The sequence below is a fragment of the Rhinichthys klamathensis genome, unplaced genomic scaffold, assembly GCF_029890125.1.
Source record: "Rhinichthys klamathensis goyatoka isolate OS25496 unplaced genomic scaffold, OSU_Roscu_1.1 h1tg000423l_1, whole genome shotgun sequence".
In the NCBI taxonomy this organism is placed as follows: Eukaryota; Metazoa; Chordata; class Actinopteri; order Cypriniformes; family Leuciscidae; genus Rhinichthys; species Rhinichthys klamathensis.
The window spans coordinates 280,143-308,086 of NW_026606921.1; the positions used below are offsets into that span (position 1 = coordinate 280,143).

A 27,944-nucleotide genomic window follows, 5' to 3' on the forward strand; every position below is an offset into this window, starting at 1 on the left:
TCGTGATTCGGTCAATATTCATTGCAAATCGATGAATCATTCCTTTTGAGCTAAATTGGCCTTCCGGCCCCCCTTTAATACATTTTATGTATATTATTATTGTGTGATTCGTTACAAGGGGATCTGCCAATATCCTTTCGTTTAGTCCAGCGTCGAATAAAAACGAGCCGTACCTAACCGATCAAGCAGCTCGTCAATCCGCGCCATTGGATAAGCATCGAATTTCGACACTGCATTCACCCTGCGATAGTCCACACAAAACCGTACCGAGCCGTCCGTTTTAGGAACTAAAACTATCGGGCTTGCCCAGTCACTGTGGGACTCCTCGATTACTTGTAAATTGGTAGTAAAATGAGCACTTTATCTCCCGGTGCAAACTCTCGAAGCTTAGTTCCCCTGTTATACAGCCGGCTTTGTCTGTCCTGAGCCTGAAGCAAATTCTCCATAGAGAGCCGCCCCAGTGTATGGAGTTTTCCTCTCAGGTCCATGACATACTGAATTTCATTTTTGCTGTCTGAGTATCCGTCCTCCCAAGTTTCTCTTAGGACGTCTAACACCCCACGGGGCTGACGTCCAAACAGAAGCTCAAAGGGGGAAAACCCCGTGGAGGCTTGCGGGACCTCTCGCACGGCGAATAAGAGGGGTTCTAGCCATCTGTCCCAATTTTTCGCGTCTTCCTGTACGAATTTACGAATCATTGTTTTCAACGTGCGATTAAATCGTTCGACCAGCCCGTCCGTTTGTGGGTGATAGACACTGGTACGCACCGATTTAACGCCCAATAATTCATATAATTCGCTTAACGTGCGTGACATAAACGCGGTGCCTTGATCCGTGAGAATCTCTTTCGGGATTCCCACGCGGGAGATTAAACGAAACAGGGCGTCTGCCACACTCTTCGCTGATATAGTGCGTAGCGCCACTGCTTCGGGATTCGCGTTGCGTAGTCTACTATAACTAACGCAAAGCGATGCCCCCGTGCCGATCTTTCCAATGGCCCGATGAGGTCCATACCAATTCTCTCGAAGGGGACCTGCACAAGAGGTAGAGGGCGCAATGGCGCTTTTGGGGCGGCCGGTGGGTTTACCAACTGACATTCACGACACGACGCGCACCACCTGCGTACGTTCTCGTGAATGCCCGGCCAGAAGAATCGGGTCATTGAACGATTTAACGTAGCTGTCATCCCTAGATGCCCCGCCATCGGATTACAATGTGCCGTCTGGAAAAGCATTTCCCGACGGCTCCGTGGTACTAACAATTGGGTTGTATCCTCCTTTGTCTGAGTGTCTTGGGTCACCCGATACAACCTGTCTTTAATAACGGCAAAATAAGGATAGGAGAGCGTGCGGTCAGGCTGGAGGATCTGCCCATCGATGGAACGGACCTGTTCGAACGTCTCATCTTGGGACTGTTCCAGGGGAAAGTCATCGCCACTGGAGAGGTTTAGCCTCGCCACGCCGCTCGGTTCCTCTGAAGCAGTTCCGCTGGGTCCAGGAACAGCCTCTCTGACCTGAGCGCTCGCCCCCCTTCCCCGCCTTTTCTTTTTCCCAGAGGTATCCGTTGTCAAACATTCCAATAATTGTTCAAAAGCTGGCCAATTCGTCCCCAAAATTAACGGATGCCGGAGGCGCGGGCTAACTGCGACCTCCACACAATGATTTTGTCCCCTGAATTTAATAGTGATGGCCTTTAAGGGGTATTCCACTATATCCCCGTGCACACACCTCACCTTAACCATGCGGCCCATATCCAATGCCCCGGATTGTATCAGACTTTGATGGATGGAGGTCTGGTTACAACCCGAATCCACCAAGGCCTGATAGGTACCCCCCTTAATACTCACAGGTATCTGGTATAACCCGGCTTGATCGGGGGCGGCCTGCGGGACGTCCGGGATCCGGACCAATGTCCCAACCTCCATGACCGGGCAGCGGTCCACGAAATGGCCCGGATCCCCGCAACGCCAACCGGCCGGCCCAGGCTTCCCCGCCGCCCTAGTGGCAGGAAGTGTGTCAAGGAATTGGCGTGGGGAGAGCGCAGGAACTGCATCGAGCCCTTCATGGTGTCCCGGCCCCCCTCCCCTGACGGACCCTCGCGGCCCGACTGGACCCTCGGCTCCAGCCTTCCAGCGGGGAGGTGCCCTCGGTGGTCCGTTGAATCGAGTCCTGGGAAAAGGAACGGGCTTAGGGGAATGGGAAGAGAGAGAGACAGGGGGAGAGAGAGAGAGAGAGAGAGAGAGAGAGAGAGAAATGGATGGCAGGGGTTCGCCGACCCCGGAGCACGCCGCCAGTTGATCCTCCGCCAGTTGGATGGCCAGATCCAGCGACGCCGGCCGGTGGCACTGGACCCACTGGGCAGTCCTCTTCGGTAACCGAGACACGAACTGTTCCAGTACCACCTTGTCGATGATGGCCTCGGCGTCGCTTCCTCCGGCCAACAGCCATTTGCGGCCCGAGTCCCGGAGCTGCTGCGCCAAGACAAAGGGTCGGCCTGCTTCCGCCAGTTCCAGCGAACGGAAGCGTTGACGATGTTGTTCTGGGTTGAGGCCGACGCTCTGGAGAATGGCTCGTTTTAAATCGGCGTATACCAGGAGGTTCTGGACGGGCAGTTGTTGAGCAGCCTTCTGGGCTTCCCCCGACAGCAGTGGTATTAGCCGTACCGGCCAGCTGGTCGATGGCCACTCACATGCCTCGGCCGTTCTTTCAAATAAGTCCAAGAAGGCTTCGGGGTCATCAGAGAGACCCATCTTCGTTAGTGACATGTGAGCGCCTGAAATGGAGCTGGGGGAAGCCGGCTCCGTCCGAACCTCCCGGTCCAGCAAGCTCCGGAACAGCTCGCGGTCTGCCTGCTGGGCTTGCATCATGGCTTGGAACCGACCTTCTTGATCCGCCCGCAAGTCCAGCAGGGCTTGGTGGTTCTCCTGATGCAGACCCGTGAGCGATGTGATGATGTCCGCAAATGGCGTTCCCGATGTTCCTGATGGAGATTGCATCTTGGCGGTCGGCGTTCTCCTTCCGTCCCGGGTTTCGGCACCAGTGTAGTATTTCCCCGTTCGTGTGTGTGTGTGAGAAGGAAGGAGACCCGGGTCAGCTGGCTGAGGCTCGTGGGTAATTTATTCCATAAACTCAAAACATACTCGCGCCACATGCGCACGTCGAACACAATCTCATTCACAGTTCAAAATACTCAGTAGCTTTGTCTTGTCCTCTTTCCTCGAACGTTCCCACGAGTCCTCAGCCCTCTCTCTCCCGAATGCTGGTTCCAGTCTGTCTTTTATACGGTCTCCCCACGCCAATTACTGCAACGAGACACAGGTGTCAGTCATTTTGCACTTGACTCACTTACCGCCGCTCGTCTCTCCACTCTCTCTCTCATCGCAGACCTCGCTGAACCACGCCTCCCCCGCCACAATCATTTAACAAAGAATGAGTCTATAATTATAAAACCTGCTGATAAAGGAGGAGCAGTTGTAAAAATGGACAGAGATAAATATGTTGAAGAAGCCTTACGACAACTCAACAATCAAGACTACTATCAACGGTTGCGGTCTAATCCGACGACATAAGAGATCAACTCAAAGTTCTGTTGCTTACAGCGAAGGATACTGGGTGGATTTCAAAACAGGAGCATGATTTCCTCCTATGCCAACATCCTAGAATACCCACCTTCTACATGCTCCCAAAGATCCACAAGTCTCTCGAATCTCCTCCAGGCAGGCCCATTATATTGTCTAATGGGTCTCTCACAGAACCAGCTTCGCAATTTATAGACTTCCAAATTAAGCCTTTGGCTCAACAACTTTCTTCCTATATATAGGATACTACCCATGTGTTGAAGATCTTAAGCGATATGATAGTTCCAGACAACTGCTTCTTAGTCACATTGGATGTGGAATCTCTGTTGGTTTGTTTAACGTAACCCAGTTATGTGGAACCTGTTGACATAAAAAAGTTAATTAAAGCCAAAACATGATCAGGCGCTGTTTGACATGTGCTGTCATGTAAGTGTAATTCTACCGCTGCGTTAACGTGTGATGTGAATGTATGTCGAGTTGTACAGTGTTGGGACAGAGGCGACAGGTGATAGAATGTGCCGCTGTAGCACGATACTACCATATTTCTTCAAAAGCAGATCGTGGAGACATTTTAATCCACAATCAAAAATCGTAAAATTGCATTACGCATACTAAGCACAAGTATGATACGACTGTTATCATGTGTAACGACTGAGACAAATCAGACACAATTATGCTATATGTACCAAACAATCAAACTCACTCTGGGATCTGTGGTCCCATCCCCCAGTGAGGGCAAGAAGATTTTAGTAACCATGACTACGATCAGATAAGTTAGTTTAATTGCGGTTAAAAATGTGGTCAGGGCCCCTGCCATTAGAACTTAGACATTAAAACAGACTTCCCTACATTAATTTATCAATGAATGGATCTATAAATGAGCATGCATCCCAGAACATTTTTGTGAATGATTTACTGGACAGCTCTTAAGATCACTTGGGCATTTTTATCACTTTTATGCAGATAATAGTCAAATTTATATTCACTAGTATATTATAGCCTGGTCAAAACGTGGATGTTTCTTTTCTCTCACATTGTATTTATGAGATAAAAATAGGAATGACCCAGAACTTTTTGTGTCTTAATAGTGATAAGACAGAGGTCTTGCTTATTGGCTTCGTAAAGCTGGTTTTGGAGTTCCAAACTAAATAAAAACAATGTAGGAGTTGTAGTGTATCGGACTGTGTCAGTTGGGACTTATGTATACACTGAAATTAGAGTCTATAGTGTTTTTTTTTTTTTTTTTAAAGGCATACAAATGGTTTTCAACTAACTTTTTCAGATTCAGAAGAAAACACAAAATGAGTACTGTCAACTTATTGTGGTAGTAAACTTGAATTTGATGAGTGTTTTGAACAAAGAGGTTGGCTTAGGTTCTGTTGCATAATTCAAGTTTCTTTGGAACTGTCTTGTCCTGAAATCCGCACTTGTATAGCTGCTGAAATATGTAATCTTTTTGCATCACTTTCCAGAACAGTTTTATAGGAGTTTGCTTTCTAGCTATCTACTTGCCAGGCAGGTTTTCTGAAATTAAGAGATTCCTTGGAATGATCAGAGATCAGATAAGCAAAACTGGTAACACTTTAGAATACGGTTCCTTCGTTAATGAATAACTACACAGGAACAAATGAGTAACACAATATTAACAATCTAGTAACTACTATTAACTAACAAGAAACTCTGATTAACAAATTAGTAAGTAATAGCGCACAGATGAAAGTTATAGTTCACTATTAACTAATCAATAACTACTTTTTTTTAATGCTTCCCAGAGAACTACTGTAAGAATCATGGTAACTAACTAGTAATGACTCAAGTGTTACTACATACTTCTAAAGGAATGACTAATTATTTGGATCCGTATTCTAAAGTGAAGATCATGGTAACTAACTGGTAATTACTCAAGTGTTACTACATACTTCTAAAGGAATTACTAATTCTTTTAAGCTTTTGAGGTTTTTGGTGAAGTTTTAGAAAGTAATTACCATAGAAGTATGTAGTAACACTTGAGTCATTACTAGTTAGTTACCATGATCTTCACTTTAGAATACGGATCCAAATAATTAGTAATTCCTTTAGAACTATGTAGTAACACTTGAGTCATTAGTAGTTAGTTACCATGATTCTTACATGAAAAGCCAATCCTAAAGTGTAGAATCTTCTAATCCTTCACAAGATATTTGCACACACGTATATGAGCTAGAAGACATAAATAAAAACGAGGTAGGTTAAATAATAAAATCACTGTATTAAGGTATTTGGATGGCTGATAACTCTTTGGATGGCTGAAAACTGAAATAATATGTTCCAGCCGTCACTGTGACTCTGGCCAATTTTTTGGCATTCCTCTGGACTGGCATTGAATCACTACAGGACAAGTAAGGTCCCGACAACTGCATTTAAAAAGCCATTTCTTTAAAATTATTCAGTTGATAAATAGTTCTCTAGGAGAGAGCATAGGCTAATTATTTCCCAAATCAAAAGTCTGCTATGCTATTACATATTAATAAACCTTGTGTATTTGTTTACAGTAGCAGTTATTAATGTTAATGTTGTGCTAGTCATTTGTCCTGCATTAGTTATTGATTAGTTTTGCATTATTTATTCATCTTTTTCGGTAGTTCTCTGGGAAGCATTAAAAAATAGTAGTTATCAATTAGTTAATAGTGAACTACCACTTTCATCTGTGCGCTATTACTTACTAATTTGTTAATCAGAATTTCTTGTTAGTTAATAGTAGTTACTAGATTGTTAATATTGTCTTACTCATTTGTTCCTGTGTAGTTATTCATTAACGAAGGAACCGTATTCTAAAGTGTTACCGCAAAACTATATGCATTATATGATGACAGAGATTATTTGCAATATAAAAAAGCCATTTTGTGCTGTGTCATTGTGCCGTTGCTGTCTGACTGTGAGCAAATAACTTTTCGGATCTTCACTTCTCATCGTTACTCCTGAAAAATAATGAAAATAAAACATTATCTGACAAAAAAAGACAACAGTATTTTCAGGTAAGTTTTGGGATAAAGTAAAAGGTCAAAATGTGACTGAAAGGCTTATCAATAACATGTAGTAGAAGGAAATCCAAGGCACTCTTCTTAGGAATTAATAAAAAGCCTTTAATTGACTGGCTATTTCATAATAGAAAATTTAAAAGACATGGGGGAAATAACAACCCACGCATAGCGGCACAAACAGCCTACTTCAGGGTATGTTTTTCAATCAAACAATTTCCTCTTTTATAGATGCTAATTAGAAACACCTGATTGACAAATTACAAGCACATACAGAGAAGGCCCTCTAGGGGGTTACATAGTAAAAAAAAAAAAAAAAAAAAACAGACAGAAGGCATATCACAAAAAGGGACAGAAATCTATTTCTTCTTTCAAACCAGGGTATATTGTGGCCTGTAACTCGTATATATAAAAAGTTTCTCTCTGTAAAAGTCATTTTAATCGGTCACCACCCCGAATATTCTTTTTAATCGTTTCTAAACCCTCAACCATTAGGCCTTCTAGATTACTGTTGTGCACATTTAGAAAGTGTTTTGCCATAGGGTAATTTAAGTTAGCTTTTCTAATGGCATTCTTATGCTCCGATACTCTGGCTTTGAGACGTCTCTTGGTCCAGCCTACATAAAAACATCCACATTTGCATGATAACCTATACCACAAAAGTGGTGTTGCAATTAATGAATGCCTTTACGTTGTACCTTTTATCTGTCTTGAAATTACAGACTTCTTTGCATTCTTTAATACTAGAACAATGGTTGCAAGACCCACATTTGTAAGTACCTTTTAATTGTCTGTTAAGCCAAGTGGTCTATTTTATGGCAGGAAGATGACTCACCATCAGATCACCTTTTCTATCTGTTCAGCTGGCTGTTATAACTCATGTACAGCAGCCAAACAAAATCTAATGATGTGTGATCATTATGATCAATGATCAAGTAAAATCCAACCATAATCACACACACTGATCACCATAATGGTGACTTAAAATTACCTGGCTTTTTTTTTTTCCTTCAGTGATTCTGCTTGTTAACATCAGGTGTCTTCAATAATGCTCAATCATCACTCAATTATTCACTTAATTATCTCATTAACTTTAACACTCTTGAGTCTGGATCCAAATAAACTCCCAGTAAAGTTAATTTAACACTGGAGTTTTTGCTGTGGGTGGAATAAAAATATGGCAGGACTTTTACTTTCTGACCCCTGGACTTTGTGATGTCCACGTATGTGGACAACCAGGTCTGAGGAGGTAATGTAATATCATTTCAAGATGGAATGTCTGTATGTTCAGAAATTACTATTACATGAATTTTTCAGCATTAACACTAGAAGTGCCAGAATTCCATAACTACTGCCACAAGCGGTCATTTTGACCGTTACCCACTAAACACAATGATGTCCAAAAGACGTCTTTTCAACGTCTTTGTCACAAAAGTCGGACGTTGAAAAGACGTCCACTGAGGAGCCAGAATGAAAGTTTTTATGACGTCTTTTTTTGACGGTTTCTGCACGTCCGATATAGACGTTCATGGACCCTCTTCGTACAAGGTTAAAAACTTGTTCAAATGTGGCCATTGTGGACATATTTTTTACATAATTTATGGTCTCATTTAGACATAATTATTCATTTAGCTGACGCTTTTATCCAAAATAATTACTTTGACTATTGCTGTCAGATGATATTAGTGAGAATTAGCAGAGGTTTAGATGTTGATATTTGTTTCATTTGAAGTGTCACCATTGTGGTGATCAGTGTTTGCTTTAGTTGGGCTCTTGGTCCCCTTTATTTTTACTTTAGCTTTTCTTTGGCTGCTGTTATCAGCTTCATGTTGATGATGATGAAATCATCACAAAACAAGCATATAATGTTGTCAGATACTTTGGCATTTCTAGCCGCCTACCTTGTAGAATTGCAATATTGGCACCAATAGCATTTATAATATCACTTATTTAGAGGTGGATAAAAATTATGTGCATACGATGTTTAGAGCAAACATATCATGTTGTAACACACAGACATCAAGATTTTGCATATGATTCACAACAATGGTGACAAAAAAAATCATCATGCTGCAATGCATGATGGGTAGCCTTCATAGCCAATTTGTAACCCTTTGCTGAATTTCGTACAGACAAAGTCTGAGTATGGACCAGTCAAATCAGAAGAACTAAATTCGCCTGCAGAGAATAAGGATGTCACAACAATAATGAGTCACTCACACAAGGTATAAGGTATAATTGAAATATATTGGTTTGATTAGAATTCAAAACTTGAACGTATAAGAGAAAGAAGGAAAACAATACAGGAAAGAGAAAAAATAAATAAAATTCAAAGTGTGCTTCTCAAACAAATAAAATAATTTCTTTAGACACCTTTTTGTCTGTTCTTAATGAGTTTCAAAGACTCAGAAGGCAAGTATAATCACTTGTCACACTGTTTATGTAAATTAATACATTAACCTCTCGTTTCTTTGGAAAAATAAAAATAAAATAACAAAATTCTAATTAATCACCACAGTGAATTCACCTTATAGCTGAAAAGCTCAATTTAGGATATAATCCATTTAAGTTAAACTCCTTATTTGATCCCTTTCGAAGATTTATGTTGGATAAGTTTTTCTTAGTTTTCAATCAATATAAAAGGAAAAAAAATAAAATAAAATGAAAGCAGTCACATTTGATCAAGTAACATCGTTAATAAACAAACAAACAAAAAAAATAAACCCAACAAATTCACATTTAATTCCCCCTTCTCTGGAATTAAACCCAGCAGTTTCCAGAAATGAGTCTCTCAAATTATATTCACAACCTTGTGAATGTGAATCGTTATACGACAACAGTATTGTTCGTTACTCAGTCTGTCCTCTGTGGGTGAATCCTTTCAATTGAACGGTGAAAAATGTAAAGTGCTGTTAGTTCAATTTCCTACCATCCATTATCCATCGGCAACACTAATGTCAAATCCATGCAATCACGGCTCACTGTTAGGTCCGTGCGGCTCGCCAGTCCCGACTCCCTCCGCGAACACGAGAGTTGGAACGAAACCCAGGAATCCAGGAACTCCAATCCGGAAAGCAACGATTTCAATGCAGCATCAACTCAATTCACAGCAAGCACTCGACAAGATGATGATGATGAAATAAAATCAGGAAAAGGCAGAAAGAAGAAAAACAGGGAAAAGAAGGGCCCCTGGGGGTGGAAGGGCAGGACAATCTACACAGATCTACACACACTATTACTATTACACAAAGATAATGCACCATTTAGTAAAAAAAAAAAAAAAAACAGTGCCAACATTTCCTTTTCACCCCCTCTGATTGTTTCTTATATGCCTGACATTAGTAATGTATACGCTTTCATTATAAATGCAGTAGATGTACTAGAATGATCAACATGGATCATCTTCAATTATACTTAAGTGTTTATAGCAAGATAGCCCACTGCAGCCTCTTGTTATTCACATAGCTTCCCTTTATTTCACTGAAAACTGGCATACATGCAAGTATGTGCAACTTTTGTTGCTGTCACATGTCTGTCCGGTCTTGTGTTGCACATGGGTGTTTGTTATGTTGAGCCATGTGCTCTCGTCATTGTTTGACCCCTCCCTCTTGTTATCTGATTATTGGTTTATTTGCTCCACCTGTCTGTCTCGTTACCCTCCTTGTTTGCCTCCCTATTTAGTCTTCCTGTGTTTGCTGTCCTGTGCTCGTTCGTTGTATTTGTTACGCGTGTTCGTCGTGTTGAGTTCTGTGCCTGTTCCTGCCCTGCCTAGTTTGTTCTGGATTGAGTTTGTACGTTGTTGTGTTCTTTTGTTGATTTGTTTATTTTATGTTTCGGTCTTTATTAAATACTTTTCACTCTGCACTTGAATCCACGGATTATTCCTCACCACGCATCGTGACAGAACGAACGAGCCTATGTGGATTCAGCGGAGCGAACTGTGTCCGGCTGAGAGAGAGAATGGGATTTCTCTTTTTAAATATTTCTCTCTGTGTGCCCAGAGGAATGAGGAGAGGAGGGCAGCAGAGTCTTCCTCACTGGTCTCTTCGGGAATGGGATCATCGTCGTTGAGTCCGTCCAGCGTGGGGATCCCGTCTATGGTTTTGACCAACCTCGAGTCTGCACAGATCCGTCAGAAGGGACGGAGAAGGAGAAGGGGGAGACACGTCCCGTCTGCCCAGCCAGAGACCGTTCACGTCCCGTCTGCCCAGCCAGAGACCGTTCACGTTCCGTCTGCCCAGCGAGAGACTGTTCACGTCCCGTCTGCCCAGCGAGAGACTGTTCACGTCACGTCTGCCCAGCCAGAGACTGTTCACGTCACGTCTGCCCAGCGAGAGACTGTTCACGTCCCGTCTGCCCAGCGAGAGACTGTTCACGTCCCGTCTGCCCAGCGAGAGACTGTTCACGTCCCGTCTGCCCAGCCAGAGACTGTTCACGTCCCGTCTGCCCAGCCAGAGATTGTTCACGTCCCGTCTGCCCAGCCAGAGACTGTTCACGTCCCGTCTGCCCAGCGAGAGACTGGTCACGTCCCGTCTGCCCAGCGAGAGACTGTTCACGTCCCGTCTGCCCAGCGAGAGACTGTTCACGTCACGTCTGCCCAGCGAGAGACAGTTCACGTCATGTCTGCCCAGCGAGAGACTGTTCACGTCACGTCTGCCCAGCGAGAGACAGTACACGCTCTGTCTGCCCAGTCTGAGACCGATCCGGAAATGTCCATTTGTGTGGCCGCCAAGGCACTTACGGACTATTTGGAACGTCTGGCGCGGATTCTGGATATGTCTGTGTCTGCTGTTCCAGAGCCGGAGCCAGTGTCTGCTGATCCAGAGCCGGAGCCAGTGTCTGCTGTTCCAGAGCCGGAGCCAGTGTCTGCTGTTCCAGAGCCGGAGCCAGTGTCTGCTGTTCCAGAGCCGGAGCCAGTGTCTGCTGTTCCAGAGCCGGAGCCAGTGTCTGCTGTTCCAGAGCCGGAGCCAGTGTCTGCTGTTCCAGAGCCGGAGCCAGTGTCTGCTGTTCCAGGGCCGGAGCCAGTGTCTGCTGTTCCAGGGCCGGAGGCAGAGCCAGTGCCCGTTCCAGAGCCGGAAGCAGAGCCAGTGCCCGTTCCAGAGCCGGAGGCAGAGCCAGTGCCCGTTCCAGAGCCGGAAGCAGAGCCAGTGCCCGTTCCAGAGCCGGAAGCAGAGCCAGTGCCCGTTCCAGAGCCGGGGGCAGAGCCAGTGCCTGTTCCAGCGCCAGAGCCAGTGTTTGTTTCTGTTTTTGTGTCTGTTCTTGTAACTGTTTCAGTTCTTGTGGCTGTTCCTGAGCCGGTGTCCGTTGTTCCTGAGCCGGTGTCCGTTGTTCCTGAGCCGGTGTCCGTTGTTCCTGAGCCGGTGTCCGTTGTTCCTGAGCCGGTGTCCGTTGTTCCTGAGCCGGTGTCCGTTGTTCCTGAGCCGGTGTCCGCTGTTCCTGAGCCGGTGTCTGTTGTTCCTGAGCCGGTGTCTGTTGTTCCTGAGCCGGTGTCCATTGTTCCTGAGCCGGTATCCGCTGTTCCTGAGCCGGAGTCACCACCATGGCCGCCCGAAGGGTTCTCACCGCCATGGCCGCCCGAGTGGTCTTCACCGCCCTGGCCGCCCGAGGGGTCTTCACCGCCCTGGCCGCCCGAGGGGTCTTCACCGCCCTGGCCGCCCGAGGGGTCTTCACCGCCCTGGCCGCCCGAGGGGTCTTCACCGCCCTGGCCGCCCGAGGGGTCTTCACCGCCCTGGCCGCCCGAGGGGTCTTCACCGCCCTGGCCGCCCGAGGGGTCTTCACCGCCCTGGCCGCCCGAGGGGTCTTCACCGCCCTGGCCGCCCGAGGGGTCTTCACCGCCCTGGCCGCCCGATGAACTCTGTTTCGCCCTGGCCGCCCGAGGGGTCTTCACCGCCCTGGCCGCCCGATGAACTCTGTTTCGCCCTGGCCGCCCGATGAACTCTGTTTTTCCCTGGTCTGTCCCTCCCGTTCCCCCCTTGGTCTGTCCCTCCCGTCCCGCCCTGATGTTTCCTTACTCTCCCGCCTTGGCCTGATGGAGCGTCTGGTAGCCGCTCCGTAGGGAGGGGGTTATGTCACATGTCTGTCCGGTCTTGTGTTGCACATGGGTGTTTGTTATGTTGAGCCATGTGCTCTCGTCATTGTTTGACCCCTCCCTCTTGTTATCTGATTATTGGTTTATTTGCTCCACCTGTCTGTCTCGTTACCCTCCTTGTTTGCCTCCCTATTTAGTCTTCCTGTGTTTGCTGTCCTGTGCTCGTTCGTTGTATTTGTTACGCGTGTTCGTCGTGTTGAGTTCTGTGCCTGTTCCTGCCCTGCCTAGTTTGTTCTGGATTGAGTTTGTACGTTGTTGTGTTCTTTTGTTGATTTGTTTATTTTATGTTTCGGTCTTTATTAAATACTTTTCACTCTGCACTTGAATCCACGGATTATTCCTCACCACGCATCGTGACAGTTGCATTGTCCCAAATATCATTAACAAGATCTAAATTTGTATGTCCTAAATAAAAGAATCATGGTAATTAATTATATGTAGTTGTTTTAAAATAATTAAACTAAAGAAATAAGAAATTAAAATTTCTCAAATAAAATTCTGTTTTACTGTACCAAACACCACTTTAAATACAGAATATTCACGATACTTTATTAAACAACACTTTATTGGAGGACACAGCATAAAGTTGATAAAGTAGCATAAAGACCAATGAGATTCAAGATAAATAAAAATGTGTCTTCAAAAATACATTAACGTTAATCCATTCACAGCTGCTGAACCCACACAAATGAGTGTCAGAGAATCCTATCCAGTCACCTATGATACAGAAAACAGATTTGATATTGTGTTGAAAAATAATGATTCATTATCACAGCTAAACTGGTTTCTTGCTCTTCCCTGTACATGTTCAAGTTCAAGTTCAAGTTTATTTATATAGCACGTTTAAGAACAACCATGATTGACCAAAGTGCTTAACAAAATTCAAGATAAAAATAAACTAAAATAAAAATACACAAACAGTACACAATATACAATAAAACTAAGCAACAATAGGTCAAGATATCAAAGCTCAACTTGATTTGAAAGCCAAGGCATAATAATGGGTCTTAAGCAAGGACTTGAATGTTACAATGGTCCGAGCTTTCCTTACATGAATAGGTAAACTATTCCAGAGGTGTGGAGCAGCCACTGCAAAGGCTCTGTCACCTTTATTCTTCAACCTAGATCTGGGCACATCGAGGAGCAACTGATCACAAGACCTCAGTGCTCTGACAGGTGTATGGAAATGTAAGAGCTCCGTTAAATAAGACGGTGACAACCCATTTAAAATTTTAAAAACCATTAGTACAATTTTAAATTCAATCCTGAAACAAACAGGAAGCCAGTGCAGCGTGGCTAAGACTGGTGAAATATGGTCGCGCTTTTTAGTCCCGGTTAGAAGTCTAGCTGCTGCGTTCTGGACTAACTGTAACCGACGAAGGGATGACTGCTCCAATCCAACATACAAAGAATTACAGTAGTCTAAACGGGACATAATAAAAGCATGTATGACTCTTTCAAAGTCTTTGCGTAGCAGGTATTGCTTGACCTTCGCCAGAAGCCTCAGCTGAAAAAAACTGGTTTTAACAACTGAACTAATCTGTTTATCAAATTTAAAAGCATTATCAAAAATCACACCCAGATTCTTGGTAAAAGGTCGAACATGTGATCCTAAAATACCAAGAGCATCTACACAGACATTATAATGTACCGCACGACCAAACACAACAATTTCAGTCTTATTATCATTTAGAGAGAGAAAGTTCTGATTCAACCAAATTTTTAGTTCACTCAAGCAGTTCAGCAAAGGCTGAATATTATCCTTCTCATTGTTTTTTACAGGCAAATAAATTTGAACATCATCAGCAAAGCAGTGGAAAGAAATGTTATGTTTTTTAAAAATGGACCCTAATGGCAGCATATACAAAGAGAAGAGCATAGGTCCCAAAATGGAACCTTGGGGGACCCCACAAGAAAGAGGAGCAACCGATGAAGAGCAATTGCCAAGGTGGACAGCAAAACTCCTATCTGCCAGATATGATTCAAACCATTTAAGGGCTAAGCCCGTAATGCCAACACTTTGTTTGAGCCGGGATAAGAGGATAGAGTGGTTGACGGTGTCAAAGGCAGAGCTCAAGTCTAAGAGCACTAAAACAGCAGATTTTCCTGAATCGACTGCTAAGAGAAGATCGTTATAAACTCTTAGAAGGGCAGTTTCGGTACTGTGGCGGGGTTTAAAACCAGACTGGAATTTTTCGTAAATACTAAATTCATCTAAAAATGATTGAAGTTGATTAAAAACTACCTTCTCCAAAACTTTAGATAAAAATGGAAGTTTAGAAATGGGTCTAAAATTAGACAAAACTGAAGGATCCAAATTTTTCTTTTTTAAAAGTGGTTGCACAACAGCATGTTTAAAAACAGCTGGAACAACCCCTGAGCAGAGAGAAGCATTAATCATAGATATAATACTAGGCCCAACAGTGTTAAAAACATCTTTGAATAAGCGAGCAGGGATACTGTCCAGCAGACAGTTTGCCGGACGAAGTTGCTTAACTACGTCAGAGAGACCATGCAGCGTAACTGGCTCAAACTGCTGGAAGACAGCTGGGCATACTGTGTGAACAGAGGGGTCACTGGTAGAAGTAGGGGATGAAAAGCTCAGGCCAGAAATTTTATCTATGAAGTATATCAGAAAGTTTTCACACAACAATGTGGATGGCACAGCACAGACAGTTTCACACGGGTGAACAAGAGAATTAAACACTTTAAAAAGAACCTGAGGCCTCTGTGTATTATTTGCAACCAGGAGAGATAAAAACTGAGTTTTAGCAGATTTAACCGCTCCCTGGTATTTATGTAATGTGTCCTTTAAAATTTGAAATGAAACTTGGAGTTTGTCCTTTTTCCACTTTCTCTCAGCTATTCTGCAGGCACGCCTGAGAGATCGGGTATGGTCATTTAACCAAGGTTCTGTTAGTGCTTTAGTGCGTTTAACCCTTAGTGGAGCAACAAAGTCAAGTATATCAATACAAATAGAATTAAAGAGATTAGTGTGTTCATCCACATTGAGATTACAATCTTCAAGATTGTACAGTACTGAGTCTTTAAAGGCAGCAGAAAACTGTGAGGCAGTTAAAGGGTTAATTGCACGCACACTGCGTGCGGGCACAACAGGCAAAGTGTCCGAACAGGGGCCAACTACAGTAAATACAACAGGCAGATGATCCGACATACAAGTGTCACAAATTTCACTAATGGCCACATCTAAGCCATAAGACAGCACAAGGTCCAGAGTATGACCTTTTTCAGTTGTCGGGCCAGTGACAGACTGCACAAGATTAAAAGAATCAATTAGATTAAGAAAATCCTTAGACAAAGGTCTGGATTCGCAACACACATGTATATTAAAATCACCAACAATTATAAAATGGTCATATTTCAATGCAATCCCAGCCACAAAGTCAGCAAAATTCTGAATAAAATCCTTGTTAAACTTAGGAGGTCTATAAACCACCGCACATAGTATGATCGCAGGAAGATTAGTCTCAAACAGCTGCAGCTCAAAGCTAGAGCAACTGTCAAACGGAATCTCCCGACACTGAAAGGTACATTTAAACACAGAGGCTAGTCCTCCACCTCTACCTGTGATCCGAGGAGAGCTGAGGAATCCACATTGGGGAGGAAGAAGTTCTGAAAAAGACGTGAGCTCACCATCATGAAGCCAGGTTTCTGTTAAGAACATAAAATCAAGCTCCCGAGAAGTGAAGAAGTCATTGAGGAGAAAAGTCTTGTTAGCTAGCGATCTAGCATTAAACAAAGCCAGACGAAGAGTTTGCTCCTCGCTGGCTTGGGGTGGCGCACGATCTAACGGGCGCAGATTCGAAAAAACCACACCAGCTCGGTTAATCCGAGCCCACTTGGGAGAAGATGGAACCGTCAGCAGATGAGCCTCGGAAATAATCCATGAGCCAGGAAAAACGGGACGGAGCCAGCGATCTCTCATCCCCGGCAAGCGCCCGGCAGCAGGAACGTAGCGCCCATCAGGACACGTCACACAGGTGGACGCCAGGTAAGCCTTGAATCTGACCAGCACACCTCCGCGTTTTCCCCGTCGCCTGTAACGTTTCTTACGGGGAAGAGCCACAGGTAAACGGCGCAGGTCCTCGGGTATATCCGACAGCAAAGGAGGAAGCCTCGAGTCCCAGCGGTCTCCCAAATCATGTCTTTCAGACAATATATCAGCAGATAATCTAATGCTGAAAAGTGTGTCGCGATCATAAACGAGCAGAGCAGAGACATCTTGACAGTGTGTAGAAATAAATAGGGCGATAGCAAATATCAAACTAAGCAAACGGGACAGAGACAGACGGCTTGCCGTGCATACTGGCGCCATCATGTCATCTATCATGTCATCTATCCTGTCATCTATGTCTCTATCGTGTTCATGTTCTTCTTCCTCGTCGAAACAGTTTGTTCAGTTGTACCCTAAAGTACAACAGATGAACAGAAGATGTGATCACTGATGTGGTGTAGATCTTTCTCAACCAGAGGAAGAAGTCTCAACATCCCATCGTCAGGCGTTCTCCAGTCCTGGTCTGAAAGTAAAACAAAAAAAACACAAACAATTCAAATGAAGTTGTGTAATGGACAGTCAGGTCAGCTTAAATTCTGTGTTATTTACAGCAGTGATGGGCTACTCTGGCCCTCAGCGTCCACTGTGCTGCAGACTTAGCTCCAACCTTTAACCCACTTGCCTATTGTCTACAAGTAAACCTGAAGACTTTGGTTAAAAATGTCAGGTGTGCTCAATTAGGGTTGGAGATAAACTCCCCACCTCAAAAAGGAGAATGCAAGAGGGCCAGAGTTGCCTGTTCCTTATTTACATTTACAAAGCAGCAGTCAGTACATTATATAATATACACATTGCAGTATTATATATATATATATATATATATATATATATATATATCAGCACATAATATAAGCTAAGTACTGAACAAAAACAGTTTTACACATATCAACAGGAACCTATTTTAAAAGATCTTTTAGAATGGCATGGTCTCTTTTGAGCCTTTGCAAGTGATGCTTGATTTCTTTCAAGACAACATACTCTTCTGTCAACTTGTTTCAAAAGCTTCACTTGGTCAAAAACCAAGTGATAACCTGTACAATGTAAAATTGTCAACATCAAATTATGTACTACATATTACAGCATTGTTTCAATACAAGACATACCAGTGGACTCGCGCACCTTTTCTCTCTTCTTTGGGCACCAGATGTTTCTTCTTCACCCGAAACAAAGGACTTATTCGATTAGCTTGTCACGATATAAGGACAGGTCTTCCTTCTCTGCTGTAAAACAAGAAAGTCTACTTACTCCATGTGCAATTACTATTGTTCTTGAAACATAAATTAAGAATAAGTTAATCTACCATACGATTCAGGAGAGAACATTTGATGAGTTAAATACTGATTGAAATATTGTAGAAACTTTACCTGGGAAGGGCTGATCACGGCATGATTCACTGCCGTTTCTTTGCCGTTTCTGCCGTTTCAGCTCTTGTGAGGGTTGGCTCTGCTGCTGAGTTTGATATTGTAGAGCTTTAAAAAAAGGACTAAGTAATCCTGCAAAAGAGAAAGCAAGGTAATTTTAATACATTACATGCAAGTAGTCAGTTTATATATAACTGTAGGATTTATTTCTGTAAAGAGTGTTGCATAATTAAATGTTAAAAGCATTTTTATGTAATAAATTCACTGATATGTGGGCATTCCTATGAATAAAAGTATGTCTTTAATAGCAAGCAATAATCATATGAACCCTTTTAAAAATAACATGATTTACATGCAAATGGGACAGTTATCAGCAGTGTAACTGATCTGATTACTACAAAATAATCGAATATATGATGTCATGTGACAAGTCAAAGTAGCTTTTCCACTCTTGCAAACAGAGGAAGGTCATGAGGTGTGAAGAGAAATCATGTATCATTGGAACATGAACAGACAGGGACCAATTTGTAATAATTTTAATGAATACAATGCAATTAATATAAACTTTCTGACAGTGTGTGGGACATCCGACTACTTTTCAAGAAGGGGCGCAACTGAATTACAAATATCGCGATAAATATGTACAGGAATCGAGGCAGTAGCCAATGACAGCACTAGGAGTAAAAGCTGCAGGTTTTTGTACGAGTATACTATACAAATATGTACGCGTATCGTACGAATTTGACAACTTGTTAAATCTTGTGAATTATTAAGACTTTGAGACTATGTTCATACTGATTGGGCTATGGGTTTTGTAAGAAAAGGTTTAAGAAACAACAAATGCTTTTATAAAATGTTTGATTTAGGTTTAAAACCAACACATACCATTGCGAATATTTGCCTTTGCAGCTGTCCGTCTCCTCGGTTTACTTGTCCTCAAACAATAATGAGCTGACTGAGTTCGAAAGGCCCTTTTGGTCTTTTCAGCTGAAGAAAGAGAAAAGAAAATATCATTATTTATAATATATAGAATTATTTCAAGGAAAAAGTACTGATTCAACTTACAAATATAGGATGTTACATTATTAAACATTAAAAGCATGGTAAGTGTTGTGGTTACTGTGCATTTACAATAAGTACTGTATCACAGTAAAACTAATGTTACTATAGTAAAAGCATGGTAAGTGTTGTTTTTACTGTGCTTCTACTACAAATTATATCAAGTCAAGTATATTTATATTTATACAAATGATATGTACTATTATGTACTAATTGTACTACTTTAAACCTGATATGTATATGATTAACTGATTGAAGTTCTAGGCCTATAACATAACGTGACAGACAGTGTTTAATCACCCTGTTTTGAATTAGAAAGCAATGAAACGCAAAGCCTCCGTGGAGATGACAGATATAATGCAGTGACTGAACGTGATCTAATCTGATTAATATCGACAAACAGAAAATACATTAGCCTATATCAAACATTATTAGGACAGCGTATTTACGACTACTTACCAACATCCGGCACACGTGAACTAATGCCAAATATCGCGATGTGTTCGGAATGAGCCTGCTTCAGCGCGATTTCCTACTGATAAAATATAATCAAAGCCCATATTAGACATTCTCTGATATAATTTTAAAATATCAATAAACAGCAAAGCAATCCAGCTTCCCTGGCAATAAGACCGAAAAAATAACATTAAAAGAAATACATAAACCATGATAAGATCTCGTGAATAAATGTTGATTAAACAGCTTCTCTGCTACAGCCTGACAGGCCGAAAGAATCGTGCTGTGATTACGAAAGATGTTTCCCATTGAAATACATTAGTTTAAAAAAACGTGCTGATATCACGAAAATAACGAAATAAACGTGCCCGTGTCACGAATCAATAGATTAAATTACGTGGCCATATCACGAATTGCCGTGAGACTGGGTTGTGAGTGCAGAGCCATCTCTGCGTGAGTGCTATTTACGACAGTAAAAGTACTCCACAGCGACTCTAGGGGTCACTGTTTGACAAAAACGGAAATCCTGCATAGTGCTGCTTTAAATCCTGTCTGTTTGTTTCTGGGTTGTGTGTGTTCATCTATTTACCTGCATTGTTTTTGCTGACTTTAAGGTTTTTTGTGAGTTTGTTTACTACTGATATAAAACAATGGCTTTTGACACAATATTTTAATTTGTCTTGTTTTTTATTTATTAGATTAGAAGATGTTTTAAACATTCAAACAAAATATACAATGACCATGTGCAAAATTAATATAAAAATAATTTGTTGAACCCAAAGTAGATTTACACAAATTGAGAAAAAAAAGATTCGATTCATTTAGAAAAGCTTTTTTTTTTTTTCCATCATTACATAGTATCAAAATGTTTAGATTTAGGCATGACAAGAAATACAAAGTTCAGAAACAACGAGAAACATGTAAAATCTACAAGTTCAGGGACGTGCACAGGAATTTTGAGGGGCAGTTGCTCTGACCTGAAAAAAGGGCACCCCCAAAATTCTGCTAAGGGGCCCTCTACCTGACCTGTGACGCCGTGAGCTATGTAAACCATTTGCCATTGCCACACAGCCACACCTGACACTTCAGTGCTCCCAATACAATCCTCCCTCCTTTAAACAAAACAGTCAAATAATAAGTACAACAATATAGAACAGAATGAGGTTCAAACAAACAATATTTATTGAATAGAGTATTTTCTATAGAATGTTAAGATAACAAGTGAATATTAACGTAAACATAAATAAGAAGAAAATAATAAATTATAACCCTGAGCTTTGGCTTTTGGGATTAACTTTGGTTCTCTTGGTACAGCCTGAGAATTTTTTATTATGCATGTTGAAGCAATTCTTGATTTATGGTTAGGCTATTATTTACTGAGGGATGTGCATCCATATTGACCAGTATCAACATTTTAAATTCAATATAGCCTATAAATCAATAGTCAATCAATGTTAAATTGTCAATACATTGCTTTCTATCTTGCATAATTAGTGCAGTTGTTTAGAGTTTTTAACTACACTGTTAATTCGTTACCAGGTAACCACAAAATACAATCTGCAAAATTAGTAAAACGTTAAAGAAAGCAGCATGGTTTCCACTGTTAAACAATTCACAGTTCAGTTCACTTCTTGTTCCCGTGCTGTTCAACACAAACACAGTCTCACACCAGAGATCTGGCTGATCTGTTCTGTTTTTGACAGCAGTGACTTTAAACTTCTCATATGGAGGAATCAGCACCTCTTTCTCATCAGGATACTTTGAATATTTTGTCAAATTAGCACCTTCACAAGTGTAGATTTCAAAACAAGATACATTTCCAAAACCCTGTATTACTTTACGATCAAGAGAGGAGGATGAAAATGAGCTCAAACGAACCTCTTTGCTCTGAACATCAAATTCAGCATTTGTGCCTCGATAAGTTACATAACATTTATTTTGTGTTTTCTTCAGAATCTGTATCGCTTCTGTTAACAGAAAGTAAAGTGAAAACCATTTGAATGTCTTGTCTTTATATTTCTGTTTGTCAGTACGAGTGGCACTAGTGAAATTACTATATACTTTAGAGTCTTTGTTAGTGTACACATGAATGGCGACTGAATGAATCTGTTGCAAGTTATCCTCTGCTTTCTTGGCTTTCTCTTCACCTTCTTGCCAAGTCTTATAAAATTCAGCTGAGGTCGATTTTTCCTTCTCTAGATAAGTTGTGTTCACCAGGTCTGCCATTTTCACAGTACAACCGTCATATTGATCATCAACTGAATTCAGAGCGAAATCCAATGGATATATCTTTCCTTCAGCAGCAGCAGCAGCGCTGTGATCCTGCAGCAACATGAATCATAATGATCACATCATCAGTATTCATGTCTGTAATATTCATACTAGAACACAAGCTTACCTGTCCTAGAGCAGCTAAAATGAGAAGAAGAGCTTCAATGATCAGCAGCATCTTGATTCAGTCAAATCCCTCAGATGATCCAGAAGATCTAGTGAAGAACAGATGATGAAAGACATCCAGAAACACAACAGTGTCTCACAAATACTAAATCTATCACTGCAATAGAATGTACAATTAAACTGTGCTCACATAAGACAGTTATAAATTCATGAAAGTGGCAGAACTGTTTGAAATAATTTCTTAAGCCTGTGATGTTCACTGATATTTTGACCTTTTACTTTATCCCAAAACTTACCTGAAAATACTGTTGTCTTTTTTTTGTCAGATAATGTTTTATTTTCGTTATTTTTCAGGAGGAACGATGAGAAGTGAAGTTCTACCAGAAAGACTCGGGAGATATAATGATATAACAAAGCATACATTTATTGACAGCCCAGCAAGCAATTATTTATAAAGTTCTTTGGCGTAGGCCCCGTCCGTAGTTCATGATCCGAGGGTAGCGGATCTGCATTTCCTGCCTGAAGATGAAGGCAGGGGCGCAGCAGACCCCCTTGGGAGTTATGGACGGGACCATCCTGGTGGTGGTGGGGAGGATGGAGGTAGTTGTCGCGACAGCATCTGCGAACTCAAACGTGTGTAAGTACCAATCTTTTATACAGCGAGTATAAGGACGTGATTGGATAGATGTGAAGGTAATAAGTGACGTAATAATTAAGTCTTCCTGGCAGAACTTTATGCTGAAGCTTTCATATCCGAAAAGTCATTTGCTCACAGTCAGACAGCAGCGGCACAATGACACAGCACAACATGGCTTTTTATATTGCAAATAATCTCTGTCGTCATATAATGCATATAGTTTTGCTTATCTGATCTCTGAGCATTCCAAGGAATCTCTTAATTTCAGAAAACCTGCCTGGCAAGTAGACAGAAGGCAAACTCCTATAAAACTGTTAAGAAAAGTTATACAAAAAGATTACATATTTCAGCAGCTATACAAGTGTGGATTTCAGGACAAGATACAGTTCCAAAGAAACTTGAATTATGCAACAGAACCTAAGCCAACCTCTTTGTTCAAAACACTCATCAAATTCAAGTTTACTACCTCAATAAGTTGACAGCATTCATTTTGTGTTTTCTTCTGAATCTGAAAAAGTTTCATTGAAAACTATTTGGATGCCTTTAAAAAAAAAGAAATCACTATAGACTTTAATTTCAGTGTATACATAAATGGTGACGGAATGATTCACTGTAAGATTTAGCTGATATCTTGTCATTCTTTTTACCTTCTTGACAAGATGTGACATGTTGAGGACCAGTATGAAGAGAGGACAAAGAACATAAGGCAAAAAAGTCAGTTGCTCACAGACAGACGTGTGTGTGTGTGTGTGTGTGGTCTATTCCCATTTTGGTCACCTTGACGGAAACAGCTTATAAATCATACTAAATGATATAAAAATGCAAAAAAAAATCTGTAATTGTTAGGGTTAGGGGATATCATAGAGTGTGTACGGTATAAAAATCATTATATCTATGGAATGTTCCCATAAAATATGGAAACCCAAGATATGTGTGTGCATGTGTGCCTGTGTGTGTTTCTGAGATATAATAGCTGAAGTGTGACTTTGATGCATCTACTGTATCTCATCTGGCATCACACGGGACAGGTTTGAAACCGTAGCACAACAGAATTTTTTATAATTATTCAGCAAATATGGTACAAAAACACCAATGATCTGAGCCCATTTTGGTGAAGATTGGACAATCTCCTGCACAAATCCCTAGGAATATATCGGAATGAATCATGTGTATAGGGTAAAGTTAAATTAGAATTTCAGACAGTGACCAGTAGATGATGCTATAATCACACTGCAGAGGTTCACTCAGGGCTTCACTTCAACCTGTATGAGGTCCATTCCATTGGGCCCATACACATGGAGGTGCAACACAAGTTTCAGCCTGACGCAGTTATCATTTTTACATCCTGCGGCACATTGTTTGAATAGAAAATGCATTTTCACCCATCTGTTTGCCTATGGGCGTGCTGGTCTGAAAGAGAGGTGTGTTCAGGTGTATTGTTGATAATAATAATAATAATAAACTTTATTTTATATAGCGCCTATAAAGTAGCTTCTCAATGCACTTTACACAATAAAAATAAAAAATACACAGATAGAAATACAAAGCATACAAAAAAACAAAAGAACACACTTAAATAATTAAAACAATTAGGATAAAGCTAACCTAAAAAAGTGAGTTTTTAGGTTGGATTTTTTTTTTTTTTGTACAACCTTAATATGAGAAGGAAGTGCGTTCCATAATCTAAGAGCATAGGACAAGAAAGGCCTGTCCCCTACAGACCGCAAGTGTGTGTGTGTGTGTGTGTGTGTGTGCGTGCGTGTGTGTGAGTGTGTGAAACAGCCAAAAGACGAGCTGGAGAGGAGCGCAAACGACTCTTGGGAATATATACAGTTAAAAGCGCAGACAGACACTGAGGGCCCAGGCATGCAGTGCCTGAGCATAAGGATTTTAAAATCAACACGGAACCTGACCGGGAGCCAGTGCAAGGGCTTCGGTATTGGAGTGATGTGTTCACTTCTTTTGACTCCAGTCAGGATCCTAGCAGCAGAATTTTGCACATATTGCAATTTGTTGAGTGTAGTTTTAGGAACCCCAGCAAGAAGGGCATTGCAGTAGTCAATGCAGGATAATACAAAAATATTGATAAGCCTTTCAGTCACAGACAATGATAGCATAGGTCGTAGTCTAGCAATATTTCAGAGATGAAAAAATGAATTCTTAACAGTATATTGCACATGTGGGTCAAAAGACATACTCGAATCAAATATAACTCCTACATTTTTTTATTTAGTTTGGAACTCCAAAACCAGCTTTACGAAGCCAATAAGCAAGACCTCTGTCTTATCAATATTAAGACACAAAAAGTTTTAAGTCATCCGTATTTATATCTCATAAATACAATGTGAGAGAAAAGAAACATCCACGTTGTGACCAGGCTATACCAGTGAATATAAATCTGAGTATTATCTGCATAAAAGTGATACAAATGCCCAAGTGATCTTAAGAGCAGTCCAAGCTGAAAGATATAAATGCTAAAAAGTAAGGGCCCTAAAATTGAACCCCGGGGGTCACCAGTAGTGACCAAGCCAATCTTAAACCTGAAACCACTCATAAAAACAAACTGCATTTTAGAAAACCGTATTAATAAATTTCCCTCAAAAGTGTTCAGTGAAATTCTACTTACATTTGCAATAACTTGGTCCTCAGATTTTATACTCTTCTGGTGCTCTTGGTCCTAATGACAAAGAAGACCTTCTGAATGAACTCAAATCTATATGTATTTTAACTCTGTATTGTTCTCCAAGTTTAGTGAATACAACAAGCCAAAACGGACAATGAATACATCTGTAAAGTCTCCCACGTTTTCCATCACAACCTCCTCTTCCAGGACAATGACAACATTGAACATACTGCAGAGCAATCTCAAGAATTCTCCTTTTCATTTTACTTGACACTCCCATGCATCTGTAATCCGTAAAAAAACCCCGATAAAATATCAGTATTAATAATGAGTCTATAATGAATAAACAAAGAATACTGAACATCCTTGCTGCACTCACTTTTATTGAAAAAAGTTCCACTTTTTAATTCTCTCTGAAAATGTCTTTTTCTCTCAGCTTTCTTCAATACAGATTGTCTTCAATAAAGATTGCAACAAAGTTTCATTTGGCTGTACAGCAGATCTAGAAGAAAATAGCGTCATAGTTGAACTTATTAAGTAAGTTCAATGATGGTTCATTTCTGTTGTAAAAAAAGTTATTAATTTAGTTCATTTATATATTGCTCTGGAGAAAACAGTGATATAATTGTCCAGGTCAGTTCAATAATATTGTTGAATGTAAAATTTCCCCAACTAAGCATGTCTAAACCCAAAGGCGAAAGTGGCAAGGAACCAAAACTCCATCAGGTGACAGAATGGAGAAAAAAACCTTAACCCTTAACTCCGTTGGGGGCCAGTTCTCTTCTGGCCAACGAACAAACAGTGAATGATTATGATTTTTTACAGGTCAGAACCCACGTAGCAACATTTTGATGTCCCAGATCTGGCACATGTGGAAAGATGATCTGGCCCACGTGCAGCATGGAATGACGGCCCTTCGGTGGCTCACTCTTGTTTGCCAGATTTGGGCCACAAGCAGGCCATAGCAATGCCACAGTCAGCCAAGAGCAAATAAATAAACCAGAACTGGACCTTATCTGAGCCACACAATCTGTGTATATTAAATATGGAGTCATCTCAGCCTTACTAAGCCTTTTAACAAGCATAATCACTGAAGGAAAGAGAACAGAAAAAGAGACGAGCAGAAACACAAGAACTACAACTTTCTTCAGCCACAGCCTTAGATGAAATCAACTGAAAATAAAAAGACATTAAATCTCTGAGGATCTCAGCAGAGGAGGATTAAATAACTCCACAAACAGCATTACCAGCTTCACTTATTACTAACCAGATTGACTTTATTTCTGTCAGACATCTACAGCAGTTCTTATTGAGAATTAACATTGTGTCACCATTATGGTGATCGGTGTTTGCATTAGTTTGGCTCTTGACCCTAGTCTTTTTTTAAGTTGCTTTTTTCATCAGTTGCACGTCTGTATTGATGGACAAATTACTGCATTAAAGTGGTTTAAACAACTGCTTTTTTGGCCTGATGGGTTGTACTTACACCAGTGTAAGGTATGTTTTGCATGCTGGGACCAGCATGGCATTCTGGTGTTGGTGGACCAGCATAACATATGTTTTGCATGCTGGGACCAGCTTGGGATGCTGGTGGACCAGCATGTGTTGTCGTTTGAGTGCTAGTATGCAAGTCCACAACAAAACTTGCTTATGTGTTACATATCCTGTTTCTTAGTGTGTGTTCGTGGTTAAATAAAGACAAAGACCATTTTCCACATTTATTTTAATAAATTATTTAATAATAAAAAACACATGTTGCTGGTTATGCTGCTTAGTTTTCATATATGGTCCCAATCTATAGAGAGTAAAAGTACGACTGAAGCAATGTTGCAGTTAGTGATATAAAGTAGATTCACTCTGCAAGTGATGATTGAGCAATAGACACCTGCTGTTAAAAAGCAGAATCACTGAAGATAAGAGGAACAACAAGAACAGAAAAAAGAGAAGAGATGAGCAGAAACACAACTACAACTGACTCACAGCCAGACAGCCGATGAAATCATCTGCAAATAAAATCAATGATCTCACCAGAGGATGACTGAACAATTCCAAAAACAGCATTACCATATTCACTTATTACAAAACAGTTTGGCTTTATTTCTTTCATATGTACAAAGGTTGTTGAAGCCCTTTAGTTGGGCACTTGGCCATTGACTTTGGTTAAATTAATTATCTTTCAGCAATTTTTGGAAATGCATGCTATCACTATTTTCGATAATATTTCATGCTCCGGACTGCATTGACATAACTTATATGTGTTACATGTGTGTCCTGTGTTTCCCCCTGCTTAGTGGTTTTGGTTCAGTCCTGTGTTCCAGTTTTCCCGCTCCTCGTTTGTGTTCGGTCCGTTCTCGTTTATGTAAAGTGTGTGTTGTGTTATCCTGCCAGTACCCGTTACCGAAAGTTATTGGAAGTAAAAGTAATTGGTATTGGAACCTTTGTGCCTCACCTTCTTCTTCTGCCAACACCACCCGTAACAATATGCACGTTTTGGAATCAGTGACACACTGCTGGATTTTGACACATGTGAGTGTCCAATGAGTATGAAAGTCTTTAAAAACAACAACGTTCAGTTTTGAAATTTCATTTTCAAATTGTTAAAAACTGTTCAATTGAAAGAGCTCATAATACCTGTTATTAAACAAACTGCTTAT

General features: G+C 41.2%; 2 pseudogenes; both read right to left on the bottom strand.

Moving 5' to 3' along the window:
- LOC130070997 (ecto-ADP-ribosyltransferase 5-like) overlaps positions 1–25,580 on the bottom strand; it is a 37,298-nt pseudogene extending 11,718 nt beyond the window's left edge.
- LOC130070983 (ecto-ADP-ribosyltransferase 4-like) lies at positions 21,158–25,369 on the bottom strand (annotated as a pseudogene).
- Positions 25,581–27,944: the final 2,364 nt, after the last annotated feature.